Source organism: Ursus maritimus, unplaced genomic scaffold (genome assembly GCF_017311325.1).
Source record: "Ursus maritimus isolate PB19 unplaced genomic scaffold, ASM1731132v1 scaffold_2, whole genome shotgun sequence".
Classification (NCBI taxonomy): Eukaryota; Metazoa; Chordata; class Mammalia; order Carnivora; family Ursidae; genus Ursus; species Ursus maritimus.
In genome coordinates this window covers 63,423,165-63,437,045 of record NW_024424452.1, presented here as the reverse complement: position 1 = coordinate 63,437,045, position 13,881 = coordinate 63,423,165, and the positions used below count along the sequence as shown (strand labels likewise).

At 37.7% G+C, this 13,881-nt stretch overlaps 1 non-coding gene across 1 annotated transcript; it reads right to left on the bottom strand.

The window, feature by feature from the left end:
- Positions 1–11,295: 11,295 nt before the first annotated feature.
- LOC121104090 lies at positions 11,296–11,425 on the bottom strand. Its single transcript, XR_005836468.1, has one exon. It is a non-coding gene; the product is annotated as a small nucleolar RNA SNORA1 (small nucleolar RNA).
- Positions 11,426–13,881: the final 2,456 nt, after the last annotated feature.

Sequence of the window (13,881 nt, the reverse complement as noted above, 5' to 3'; positions counted from 1 at the left end):
ACTAATCTGAACTCAGCATTCAAGGAGGGAAAAAGAAAGAAAAGAAGCAGATCTTATTTCTATGTGGGTTTTTTTTATTCTTATTTGTGCTTATACTTTGCACCTCATTCAATTGATTAAAAAAATGTTTAATGACAATCAGACCACAGTAACTCAAAATATGAACTCATATCTCAACAGAAATCAACCACATTTTTTTCAGATGTCAGGGAATTAAGATCCACAGGCATTTCATTCCCAAGAACCAATGTTTCATCTAACTTCGGATACTTGTGGATAAGATCCAAATGCAAAGTCTCTTCCAACGTTGAAGAAGACTCTGTGCTTGGATCAGCTCCACTGAAAGCATGGGGAAGATGAGAAACCAGCCCAAGTTCAGAATACAACAGAATAAATCAAATTAAGGAACATTCTGTAATATTTAGCCCATTATAGAACCCACTTTAAGTAGGTTCTTTTGGCCATAGAAGAATTTTTTTTCAAAATCAGTATTCCTTTTAAATTCTAAGTTTCCATTCCAATTCATCTTCATGGTCTTGCCGTAGTAGTTGCAATATGCCCAAATATATGAAAGACCTAATTTAAAGAATATAGTCTGGGAATGTTTGAAAACCATTTATTGCATATGTCAGCACAATATTTGCTTTCAATCATTCAAAATATTGCAATATGCAATGGAAACCATTTTAATTAGCATATAACAAAAGTATCATTAAAATCTTTTCAGAGTGACCCAACAGATAAGTCTACAATGTAAATATGGAAAAAGGAAATACCATTATAAAACAAGAAAATTAAAGATTAGAAACTGGGTGTTGACACTATTTAATAGAATTCTATTTCCATCTTTCATTTTTAACAGAAAGTGACCCTTTCTAGCTTTTGAGTTAATGCTATGCTTGGCCTTACTCCATTTCCTCTTACTCCCCAACCTCCCACACCAATCTCATGGGGCCTTTGGTTATGCTGCCCCCCATCCTGAGCCACACCCACGTTCACTCAGTCTTCAGAGAGTTGCTAGAGAAAGCTGGAAATTGTGCCATGAGTTTAGAACTTATTAATTTGTAAGCTCACAGGGTCCTCGTGGTTTAAGTTTGCCCCATAATCATGTTTTATCTTGCTTCCACAGGCTGCTCTCAGAATTCTACCCTTCTGATGGCCTCACTTCTTTCCATAAATGGAACTCTACCTTCTGTTTTATTCCTTGCTACCTCTACATGACTGAGCCACATCTTTTGCAGAGGCTCAGTGCACGTATTCGTAGCTTGCTGGACCTATTTTCTTCCATCTTATCTCAGAGAAAGAGCTGTACTTCCTCTTTCACAAGGCTAGTCCCCCTTGTAGCCATCTCTGTCCTATAAATCCCGTATCCTCCTGAACTTTCTGATGCTCTAATGCACATTATTTCCTATTGCATCTTTAATCTTTTACTCCCTACTGATTCTTTACCTTGTAAATCTGCTCAGATGTGGGGCTTGATCCCAGGACCCTGAGATCATGACCTGAGCTGAAGGCAGACTTTTTTTTTTTTTCTTAAGATTTTATTTTTTTGACAGAGAGTGAGAGAGCGAGCGAGAAAGGAAACACAAGCAGGGGGAGTGGGAGAGGGAGAAGCAGGCTTCCCACCAAACAGGGGAGCCCGATGTGAGGCTCGATCCCAGAACCCTGGGATCATGACCTGAGCCAAAGGCAGACGCTTAACGACTGAGCCACCCAGGCACCTCCCAGAGCTTTTGAATCTTGTATGAAAAATAATACAATACACACCAGAGTATAAGAGCTTTAAGAGAACTACATGCAAAGTTCTAAGGACTATGACTGAGAAATTAAATCTGAGCAATTGGGGAAGATTTGGAAATTTCAGAAGAAAATCTTAGATATTTTATAAGTTTGAAGAGCCTAAATCCTATTTCTGTGTTTTTTTACATAAACATAAATATCTTCCTTTACAGTGATTTAACATTCCCTTCTCTTTCTCTATCAGATAATATATTTGTGATTCTCACATCTGTTTACTCATTATTCAATAACTGGTCAGTCAGCATTTACTGTGCTGGAGCTTGACTTCTTCTTGGTGGTTTTTTAATATGGTAAGTAGATGATTATAGTTTTCCCCAAAAGACTTCTGTTACCAGAATTTTCCTTTAAGTGCCATATTAATCCTCCGAAAACACCTCTTCATGCACTCACTACTCTGTTAAAGGGCTTTTCAGTTATCGAGACCAGTCTAACTTCCTTTGTTTCACATCTGACATTCCGTAATTTGAATGCTCCACTCTGTCTGCTCAGAGGCCCCTTCCTAACCTTTTTTTTCTTCTGAATTTTTATTTAAATTCTAGTTAGTTAACATATAGTGTAATATTGATTTCAGTACTCATCATAACAAGTGCCTGCCTTAACACCTATCATCCATTTAGCCCATCCCCCACCCACCTTCCTCCATCAAGCCTCAGTTCGTTCTCTATTGTTAAGAGTCTTATGGTTTGCTTCTCTTTTTGCCCCTTATGTTTTGTTTCCTAAATTCCATAGGAGTGAAATCGTACGGTATTTGTCTTTGTCTGATGGACTGATTTCATTTAGCATAATATGCTCTAGCACAATCCATGTCATTGCAAATGGCAAGAGTTCATTCTTTTTGATGGCTGAGTAATATTCCATTGTATCTATATACCACATCTTCTTTACCTATTCATCAGTCGATAGATGTTTGGGCTCTTTCCATAGTTAGGCTATTGTTGATAATGCTGCTATAAACATTGGGGTGCCTATACCCCTTTGAATCTGTATTGTTGCATCCTTTGGGGTAAATATCTAGTAGTGTAATTGCTAGATTGTGGGGTAGTTCTATATTTAACTTTTTGAGGAATCTTCATACTGTTTTCCAGTTAGCATTCCAACCAACAGTGTAAGAGGGTTCCCCTTTCTCTGCATCCTCGCCAACATCTGTCGTTTCCTGTGTTGTTAATTTTAGCCATTCTGACTCAGTGTGAGGTGGTATCTCATCGTGGTTTTGATTTGCATTTCCCTGATGCTGAGTGATGTTGAGTGTCTTTGTATGTGTCTGCTAGCCATCTGGATGTCTTCTTTGGAAAAGTGTTTATTCAGGTCTTCTGCCCATTTCTTAACTGGATTATTTAATTTTGGGGTGTTGAGTTTGATAAGTACTTTATAGATTTTGGACACTAACTCTTTATCAGATATGTCATTTGCAAATATCTTCTCCCATTCTGTAGGCTGCCTTTTAGTTTTGTGGATTGTTTCCTTCACTGTGCAGAAGCTTTTTATCTTGATGAAGTCCCAATAGTTCATTTTTGCTTTTGTTTCCCTTGCCTCCATCAATGTGCCTAACCTTCTTTCACATCAAAATATTCCTCTCCCATCTCTCCCTTGTAACCATGCCATATACATTCTGGCTTCCAAGGCATTTCTTCACACTTCTTAGCAAGAATACCCTTCATCATCCTCTGCCCTTTAAATCCCTCTCTTCATTTTAAGGTCAGGCCAGTTTCCACCTCCCCCATTAAGCCATCAACAGGCACCTCAGTCTTCAGTGTCTTCTTTCTCATATGAGCTCTGGTAACACTATTTCTTTCCTTCCATCTGCAATTTCAACACGATATCCTATATCACTATGTATTTTTTTCACGTGTATATATGCAATCTACCTTCCTAACTGTATTATAAGGCCACAAAGGACAAGTTACTTTTTTGTGTTCCTGACATTTAAAATGGGCCTTAAAAACATCAAGCAGACAAGGCAAGTGGTTAATACTTATGAGTTGACAACTACTTTTTACAGTGAAATAAAAATTGTATTTTCTCTCTCATTCCCAAAAGATACCATGGACAGGGTCAACACGTTGCAGTACATTTTACAGATTCTGAGAAGGAGGCATACCTTTGAAGCACAAATGCAAGAGTATTGTTCGTAGGCTTCTCTGTAGTGCATACCTCCACCGAACTCAGTGAGTGCTGTGCAAAACTCCATGGTAGGTATGTGGGAGGGCAAGACAAATGTGATAACCTTCCCCTTAGGGAGATACAATCTTGTAAAGACACATGCATGTGTCCCTACCTTTTAGATCTGGCAGGGAGCGGTCTTGTGAGCCACGCATAAAGTGGGCAAATGATGAAAATGAAATAGTCTTCCTAGAGAAATTGGAGACAACTGTGAAGAAATGGGGTAGAAGTTGGGAGTTGTTAGTTTTGTTTTAAATGTCATTTATTTGGGCTTAAATGATAACTAATTAATAAGTTACTTGGTTAATTAATTAACTACCAAAAGTTTTTTGTTTAGTTGTATGCAAAACATTCATGTCCTGGATGTTTTATATTTTAGTAACATATACTATTCAGTGTCATCTTTATGAAACAAATTGGCGTGGGTAATGTTAAATTTTGAATTTCGAGAATTGTGTAACTTTTCATGGGCTGGAGGAATGAGAAGATCCAGAAAGGTCTGATAGTTTAGTTCCTTACAACACATACACAAATCAGAGATAAAACAACACTGGCAGTTGAGATGGGAAAAGGAAATAGAGTATAGCATTCAGGATACCAAGCACACGTATTTCAAATTGCAAGGATCATAAAATGAAGTAAAAGAGATGTTTGAAGGGGTATAGATGAACTTGAAAATGCCTTAAAAAATAGGAGTGGAAACATTTTTCTTATAATAATAGAAAACACGTAGCCATCATTGATATAAAGAGTTCTCTGAGTCACAGTTGGAGTCTTTTGAATATATGGGCCACCTTAGTTCTACTCTTGTTTCCATAAGAAAGCATGTAATATGCTTTTTAAATTATAATAGTCCCATATTACATATGGTATTTCTCTTAATGTATCAAATTTCAGAAATAGTGCTAGGCCTATGTGTCAACCCCTTTTGAAATGTAATTACTTAGTTATTCCCATGAAAGATCAATGTCAAGGTAGGTTTAGTGTTATAGCAAGTTACCTTTGATGACATATTTTCTGTTTATGTCAAATATTTTTTTAAAGGTGTACTTTGTCTCTAAAACTGACATGAAATATTTGTGGTAATTTCTGGACTCATTATCTGACACATCTTACAGAGCACTTTCTCCATTTACGCTGCTGGGCTGTGGAGTCATCCTAACATGAAGCAAGCTTGGCCCCAAACTTAGGTAATTCATAATCTGGTGGGCGAGATAAAATTGCAGACAAGTAATCAAAATAGAGCGATCTAGAAAATTCAGCCTGGGACATTTAGGGATGCTTCATAGAGGAATTAATGCTTTAATGAGATCTTGAGAATGTGTAGGAAGGAAAGTGAAAGGCTTCAAAAAGAAGGTGAATTTTGGAAGGGATTTCATAGAATTTGTATAAGTGAAAGGAGCTTTTTCTTCCTCAGAGGTAGTGAATAATTTTGTAAGAACTTCGACTTACTAGAAAAAAAAAAATCTAGATACAAATCTACGGAGCACAGAAAGTTATGACACCTTTCTCCCAAATCAGAAGCATAAGCAAAGTTTTATGTCAGATGGGCTTGGCTTTAATCTTCTTATGCCACAGCTTCATATGATTCCAATTCTTTTAAAACTGAGTGAAAAAATCCAAAGAGTTATCCAGCATTAGAAGAAAAATGTATGGGCTCCTAAGAAGGTAAGGTGCTGAATCTGTTGCTGTTGAGTGAACAGGGAAGCTCTAGAGATGGGATGGAGCAGCAAATTGTCAATCTAATTCGCGATTTCTCAGTCTCGATGCTATTGACATCAAGGACAAGGTAATTCTTTCTTGGGGAACACTGTCCTGAGCCCTGCGGGATGTTTACCATTTAGCCTCCACCCTCTAGGTTCCAGTACCACTCCACTCCCCAGCAGTAACAACCAAAAAGGACTCCCGAGGTTGACAGATATCCCCTGGGGAGCAGAGTCATGCCTGGCTGAAAACCACTGGTCTAATCAATATGTAATTACCTGTCCCAGAAACAGGGCTCAGAGCAATGACGCGGATAAATGAGTGCTGAAGACATGGCAGCACGCTCGCTTCCAAGTGTGCGCTCCCCGGTTCGGATTATTTACGCCCACCCTGGGGCCAGTGACGCAAGACACATTTTGGGACCTTCGTAATCTTTGCCTCAATGGTTCCCTTGGATTTAGAAACAGAAACTCAATATTTAATCCAGGAAACTTCTTTATTACACACAATGTATGCAGAGGCAAAATAATAATAAATAATAATAATAATACTCCTGAATTTTTGGCCCACTGAGAGTTAATTTAACCAAACTCAAAAGTAGATCAATCAAGGGCAACCTAATCGAGACACACGAGAGCAATAAAATGAAACCCATCCTCACATCCTAGGAAACCAGTAAGTCTTTGAATATGGCAAATGGAAATAAATGTAATGTTCCCCACAGAAGAGAGGTGGGAAGTGAGTTAACCAGCAGGGGCTTGAGAATTTGGCTAAAGAGACTGTCCGACAGGAGAGGAGCTTCTCGGGCTCCCAGCCAGGACCAGAGTTCCCATGGCCTTGGCCTGCTGGCAACCAAAGGGGCAGCTGCAGCCCAGGAGGGGCCAGCCTTGCCCTTCGGTCTTTCAATCCACCTTTGGTGCTCCTCTCTCTCGCCTTAAAGCCATACAGTCTGTAAATACCAACATTTGTTTTCATCTCTAGCTTTTAAGAACAGTGAAAATGCAGCCTGCTGTTATGTGAACTGATCCAATGCCTTTCTCCAAGGAAAAGGTTTTCAAAATGGCTTATAGCTGAACTGCAGCCTTTCTTAGTGTTCACCACAAGCATGAGCCAGAGAAGCCAGGTTATTCCGCACAAGCCCATTTTCTTTCAATCTGAAAAGACAAACTAAGGAAATGTTGTGAAAGCCGAAGAACAAAACAGAAGGATTTTCATTATTGCTGGTGATCTAGGGAACACACTGACGAGTGTCATTTCCCTGCTTAGTGACCGTCTTCTCTTATGAAACACCTTTCTTCTTTGGGTTATATTTTGCTTAATGTGTTTTCTGCTGTAAGGGTAGAGATTCTGGTCTTACTAGATCACAATCTCCCGGATCAATTTTAAACCAGCATGTGCTCTAGGAAACGGCCCACTCAAGGGCTAATCTTCTCATTCTGTTTTATTTGTTTTCTTGGTTCTATTCATGTTTTTCTCTCCTCTTTACTTGGCAGGAATTGAAGGACTAACGATGTCCCTTTTACCCTAACCCCACCCCTTTAGAAAAGGAGCTCTTCAATGCAATAAGTTAGTCTAGACAAAGAAAATTAAGGTAATTAGTAGAAAGCTTGCAAATGTGCTGTGTAGGAGGCCCTGTCATTACAGACCCTCACCCAGGCTCCTGTGGTTTGGTGTGTGTACAGAATAATAGTTCTGGGTTTCCTCTCTGTAGAGAGGAATAAAATAATTTTGGCTTTCAATTAGAGACATAACTGCAGTTTAGTCAGAGGCATGGAACAGGGTAGCTGACAGCTTTGCCAAGCTAATGTCCTAAGACGTGAAATCCCAGCACATAGCAAGGGATCCTGAGACAGCTGAGTGACCACAACCCTCATACACAGTAAGACACCAAGACTAGCAATTAGGATGCAGACAGAACAAATATTGACATTTTGAGAAAACAAAAGAGGAGGCATCAACAACGGAATGAATCAAAAGCCACAAGATCTCTGATGTGGGCAAGCGAAGTGTCACTGTCAGTGTGAAGCAGGAAGGCAGAACTGGTTTCCAGTATTTGCAATTCAGAAATCTGGATTACTGGAAAATTTACAATAACATTGCAGTCTAAGATCTCCACTTCATCCGTGTTACACAGAGTTTAACATGACGAGTCAATTGCCCTTTTCCTCCTTCTACCCTCTAAAGCCTACTGTTAGCTCCAAGTCATTTCTTCACCATGTGTACATGGATTATGTGTTCCAGGGAGTCTGAATCCATTATTTCAAGAGGTCTTTCAAAGTCCTGGAAGTGCTCAAGTATGTTTTTAAAACCATGCATCAATTCATAAATTTCTTTTGTTAAAGAGCCTGGTGTTCCAAGCAACCAGAGAAAGTGGTAAGGTCTAACGGGAGAAAACTAGGGCTTTGGGTGGGGGTCCAGGAAAAGAGAGATGTTTGGCTCCTCCCTTCCGTAGAAGTAGTAGACAAATATTTTTTTTTCTAAGTACTTTTAGATGGTTCACTCATGCACGCTCATCCGGAGAGGGGGACGAATTCTGGCTTGCCAGGCGAATACAGAGACTTGTGACCAAATAGAAAGAGCCTAAGTCAGCCTTTGTTGTAACTGGAGTGAGGCATGTAGTTTTGACTAATTCTGCATGCATCGGCTGTTGTCAGAAATCCAGAGGGGGTGGTAAATAAGGACGGATGACTAGGGCCTGGCTAGTGCAGAAAAGCAGCTCCGTGCACATGGCTTGGCTTGGACATGGCAAATGATGCTAACTTTTCCCTTCCAAATGTCTCTAATTCTGAAATTCTATAAGCATGAGATGGTGTCTCACCCCTTTTGATCTACATCAACCCATAATGGATGTCTGCCCTGTGCTTGGCATCAGTACTTGGGAAAATGACTTTGCTGCCAATTATCTGATACTGTTATTTCATTTCTAAAATGTAATATCTAAAAATTGTTCATTTGAGAGATGTTTCAAAGCATTTTTCACCAGTGTGCCAAGTTTCAGATTCATTTTGGGAGAGACACATACACGTAGTACTTCACTGAATTTAATATTTTATAAATAGGTAATATTAATTGATATGCTAGCTACCCAACTCTGTTCTAAAAAGTCTTTATGTGTCCTTAGTACAGCTGTGGATGGAAGAATAATTCAATGATTCCATACTCTTGTGAACTTTTTCCCAGGTTACTGAACTTAAGGAAGTTGCTTTATGTTAGTTCCAATTTAATGCGTTGACATTGTTAGGGGAATAATAAATCAAGAAAGAGCTAAGAAAAAGCATTCTCAAGAGGACAAAAAACCTCTTTATCAAGAGAGTCAAGACAGAGCCACAGACCTTGCCATTTGGGGACACATGAAGCCTGAACCCCCGAACACTTTATATGCGTTTATAGGTAATAAGAGTAACTAAGTTTAAAGTCAGTGTAGCCAAGAAATTTTACTTTCTAGACAATCCTACTTCAATTCTTTCCTTTCTCTATTTATTGACTTTTACTAGTTTTAAGTTTTTTGTTTCAAATAAATGAAAACTATTGAGGTTTAATGTTTCTTTAGTTTTGATAAAGCAGATTTCAGTCTTTTTATTGGAGAAGGTGCAGTCTGTCAATCATTTCGGGGCTTAATGTCTGACACAAAGTTCTAGAGAACATTATGGATGTTATTGCATCAATCATGGGTATTTTGCAGAATTTATAGTGTTGATGCTTTTCCATTTTTATAATAGAGTAATATACCCTCATTTTTTGTAGAGGTTACTGAACTCTTTCTGTTGTTTCCTTGGACGTTAGCTCCCTTCCTCCTGTCCTGCAGTGCTGTCTCCTGCATTTACCACGCTTCTTAAGATTTCAGTGCATGTCCACAGCCATGTTCACTTAGTAGACAGCTTCAGAGAATGGAGAGGCCACCAGGCATGACTCTCCACATCTTTAGAACTTACCTCTCTCCACAACTCACCATTCTTTTCTCCTTACTTCCCATCTTGGAGAATGCATCTAATCTTGTCCAGTATTCTCTTTCTTTCCTCTATTTTCCCACTCCATTTTTTTTTCTTAATTTAAAATATATTCAAATAGCTTTCATTTAAAATTTAAATCTAAAAAAGGGTAAAGAAGGCAAGGAGAAAGGAAGGAAAGAAGGAAAAGGAAAGGAAGGAGGGAGGAAGGCTGTTATTTCTAAAGTCTGTTCTAGTTTCTAGAAAAAAAAAATCTGTATTTATTTTCTCTCCCACAGCATAACCAAAACTGCTTTAACTAAGGTATCTACTTTGTTAGGAGTTAACTGGTCATTTCCATCGTATTGTCTCTAACATGCTATGGCAGTACACTTTGCTCAGTACTCAGCTCTTTGGTACTCCTGCCTTTCTTGGGTTCTGAGTGCTCCTCCTTCCAAACTTCATCGCTCCCTCGAAGGAATGTTACCCTCTGCTCATCCCAAATATTTTCCTCCAAGGTTCAACATTTATCCTCACATTACTCCTGGAAGATTTTATCCTCATGCACATAACTACAGATGGCTTCCAGATCTACAACCCCAGCTGGAATTTTCTCTTGTACTTGAAACCCATATTTTCAATTTCATACTAGGAAAAATTACCATATCCCCTCCTGGATTGAGAAAATTAAATCACTCGGGTGCAAGCATCAACTTCTCACCCTTCATACCAAAGTACCAACTTACTCTTCCATCATTACATATTTTCCCTGGTGTCAAAGGCAAATGCCCATTGATCAGTTCAAGGTCAGCACATCTACCTGTGTACTTGGCTGAATGCCCCTTCCTTCTCATTTCACTACAGACCTTGCTCCAGGATTCATTTTAGTCTCTCTTTACATGATTTGACTAGGACTATTATGATTTAAACCTCATGCTCCCCGCTACTTTTTTACCTTTCAGCTTTAAAAATACATGCACTTATAATCGAGCCAAATACATAAATGGATAAAAAATACGTCACCTCTCTGGGGCTGCCTTTTGTTTAACCACTCTAGTTGAGATCTGGTCTTTTGCCTTCTCTTCTTTTTGTTTTAAAGTCAATAAATTTTCATTCAAGGAATTTCGCATGTGATTCCTTCTACTGACAATCACCTTAGTCCCTTAAAAGTCTAAGTAATAATCTACAAGACAGCCCACTTAAAAAGAACTTATACTCAATCCCCAGTTGTCATTGTAAGTCAGCCCACAATTCTTTTGGTGGTTGGGGTTCTTTGATCTCTACTTGAATATAGATATACTTCAAAAATTCTCCATCTGGGGACGCCTGGGTGGCTCAGTCGTTAAGCGTCTGCCTTCGGCTCAGGGCGTGATCCCGGCGTTATGGGATCGAGCCCCACATCAGGCTTCTCCACTAAGAGCCTGATTCTTCCTCTCCCACTCCCCCTGCTTGTGTTCCCTCTCTCGCTGGCTGTCTCTCTCTCTGTCTAATAAATAAATAAATAAATCTTTAAAAAAAAATTCTCCATCTGTAATCTTAAAGATCCAGTTTCTTCAAGCAATTTACTTTAGGGCCCTAGAAGTCAAATTATAGGAATTATATTGTTTGTTATTTTGGCAAATGATCTAAAATATATTATTCCCTAATGGTTTCTAATATTGAAAAATCTTGTTATATCCACTCTTTACTCATGAACCTAGCAAAAAAATGTTACAGCCCTCATTGTCACCACTGCAATAAACTTGCTGTGATGGAAGCATAATCTGTGTCTCAGTGTAGCCACTTTTGGCTTCCCTTCTTGATCATTTTTCTTGAAAGACTATCCTGTAGTGGCAGCCAGGCTAGGCACCAGCCCCACCCACCCTTGCACCATGGATGTGGCCAAGGATAGCAACAAACATATGAAATGAAAAAGAAAGTTGGGGAAGATACACTCAGACAAAATAGACTTTAAAACAAAGACTAATAAAAAAATTAAAAATATAATAAAAACTAATAAAAATCAAAGAAGGGTATTACACAATGATAAAGAAGTTAATCCAACAAGAAATTATAACATTTATGAACATATATGCACCCAACATAGGAGCACCAAAATATATAAAGCAAACATTAATGGTTGTAATGGGAGAAACTGACAGCAACACAATAATAGTAGGGGACTTTAATACCCCATTTATCTCAATGGGTAAATCATCCAACCAGAAAATTAATAAGGAAACATCAGCATTAAATGACACATTTTGCCAGATGAAATTAATAAAATATATACAAAACATTCCATCCAAAAGCAAAAGAGGACACATTCTTCTCAAGTGCACATGGAATATCCTTTAGGGTAGATCACATATTAGGCCATAAAATAAGTCTCAAAAAATTCAGAAAGACTAAAATCATATCAAGCATCTTCTCGACCACAATAGTATGAAACTAGAAATAAATTATAAGATGAAACTGGAAAAATGACAAAAATATGGAGCTTAAACAAAATGCTACTGAACAACCAATGGTTCATTGAAGAAATCAAAGAGGAAATTAAAAAAAAACACACACCTGGGGAAAAATGAAAACAGAAATATGACATGCCAAAACATTTAAGATGCAGAAAAAGCAGTTCTAAGAGAGAATATCATAGCAATACAGGCCTACCTCAGAAAATAAGAAAAATCTCAAATTAACAATCTAATTTTATACCTAACAAAGCTAGAAAAAATGAATAAATAAAGCCCAAATCAGTAGAAGGAAGGAAATAATGAAAATAAGAGTGGAAATAAATGAAATAGAGGCAAAAAAATAGAAAAGATCAATGAAACTAAGAGCTAATGCTTTGTAAAGATAAACAAAATTGACAAACCTTTAGCTAGACTAACCAAGAAAAAAGAGGGCTCTAATGAAAAAAGTCTTAGAAATGAAATAGAAATTACAACTGACACCACAGAAATACAAAAGATCATAAGAGACTGCTATGAACAATTATACACCAACAAATTTGACAAACTAGAAGAAATAGATAAATTCCTAGAAACATAAAGTATTCCTAGATTGAATCATGAATAAATAGAAAATCTAAATAGACCAATTGCTAGTAAGGATTTTAAATCAGTAGTCAGAAACCTCTCAACAAAAAAAGGTCAGGGCCAGATGGCTTCACTGGTGAATTCCACAAAACATACAAAGATTTACTACCTATCCTCAAACTCTTCCCCAAAATTGAAGATGATGGAACACTCCCAAACTCATTTTATGAGACCAGCATTACCCTGATACCAAAACAGGACAAAGAAAAGAAAATTTCAGCCAATATCACTGACGAACATTGATGCAAAAATCCTTAGTAAAATATTAGCAAACTGAATTCCACAATAATTTAAAAGGATCATATACCATGATCAAGTGGGATTTATTCTAAGGATGCAAGGATGGTTCAACATCCACAAATCATTCAATGTGATACACGTTAGTAAAATGAAAGATAAAATCACATTAGTGATCATCTGAACAGATGCAGAAAAAGCATTTGAAAAAATTAAACATCCATTTATTATTAAAGCTCTGGACAAAGTGGCTATAGAGGGAAAGTTCCTAAACATAATAAAAGCCATATGTAACAAACCCACGGGTAACATCATACTCAATGGTAAAAAGGTGAAAGTTTTCTCTCTAAGATTGGGAATAAGATAAACATGTCCACTTTCACCACTGTTATTCAATTTGGTATTGGAAATCCTAGCCACGGCATTTAGGCAAGAAAAATAAATAAAGTGCATCCCCATCAGAAAGGAAGAAGTGAAACTGTCACTATTTGCAGATGACTTGATACCCTATATAGGAAACCCAAAAGACTCCACCAAAAAACTGCTAGAACTAATTAATGAATTCAGCAAAGTAGCCACATGCAAAATTAACAGACAGAAATTTGTGGCATTTCTATACACTAACGAGTTATCAGAAAGACAAATTAAGGAAACAGTCTCATTTAAAATTGCATCAAAACAATAAAATACCTAGGAATAAAGTTAATCAAGGAGGGAAAGATCTGTACACTGAAAACTATGACATTGATGAAAGGAATTGACGAAGATACAAATAAATGGAATGATATTCCATGCTCAGGGACTGGAAGAATATTATTAAAATGTCCATACTACCCACAGAAATGTACAGATTTAATGAAATCCCTATCAAAATTCCAATGACATTTTTCTTAGAACTAAAGTAAATAATTCTAAAATTTGTATGGAACCACAAAAGATCCTGAATCGCCAAAGCAATCTTGAGAAAGAATAACAGA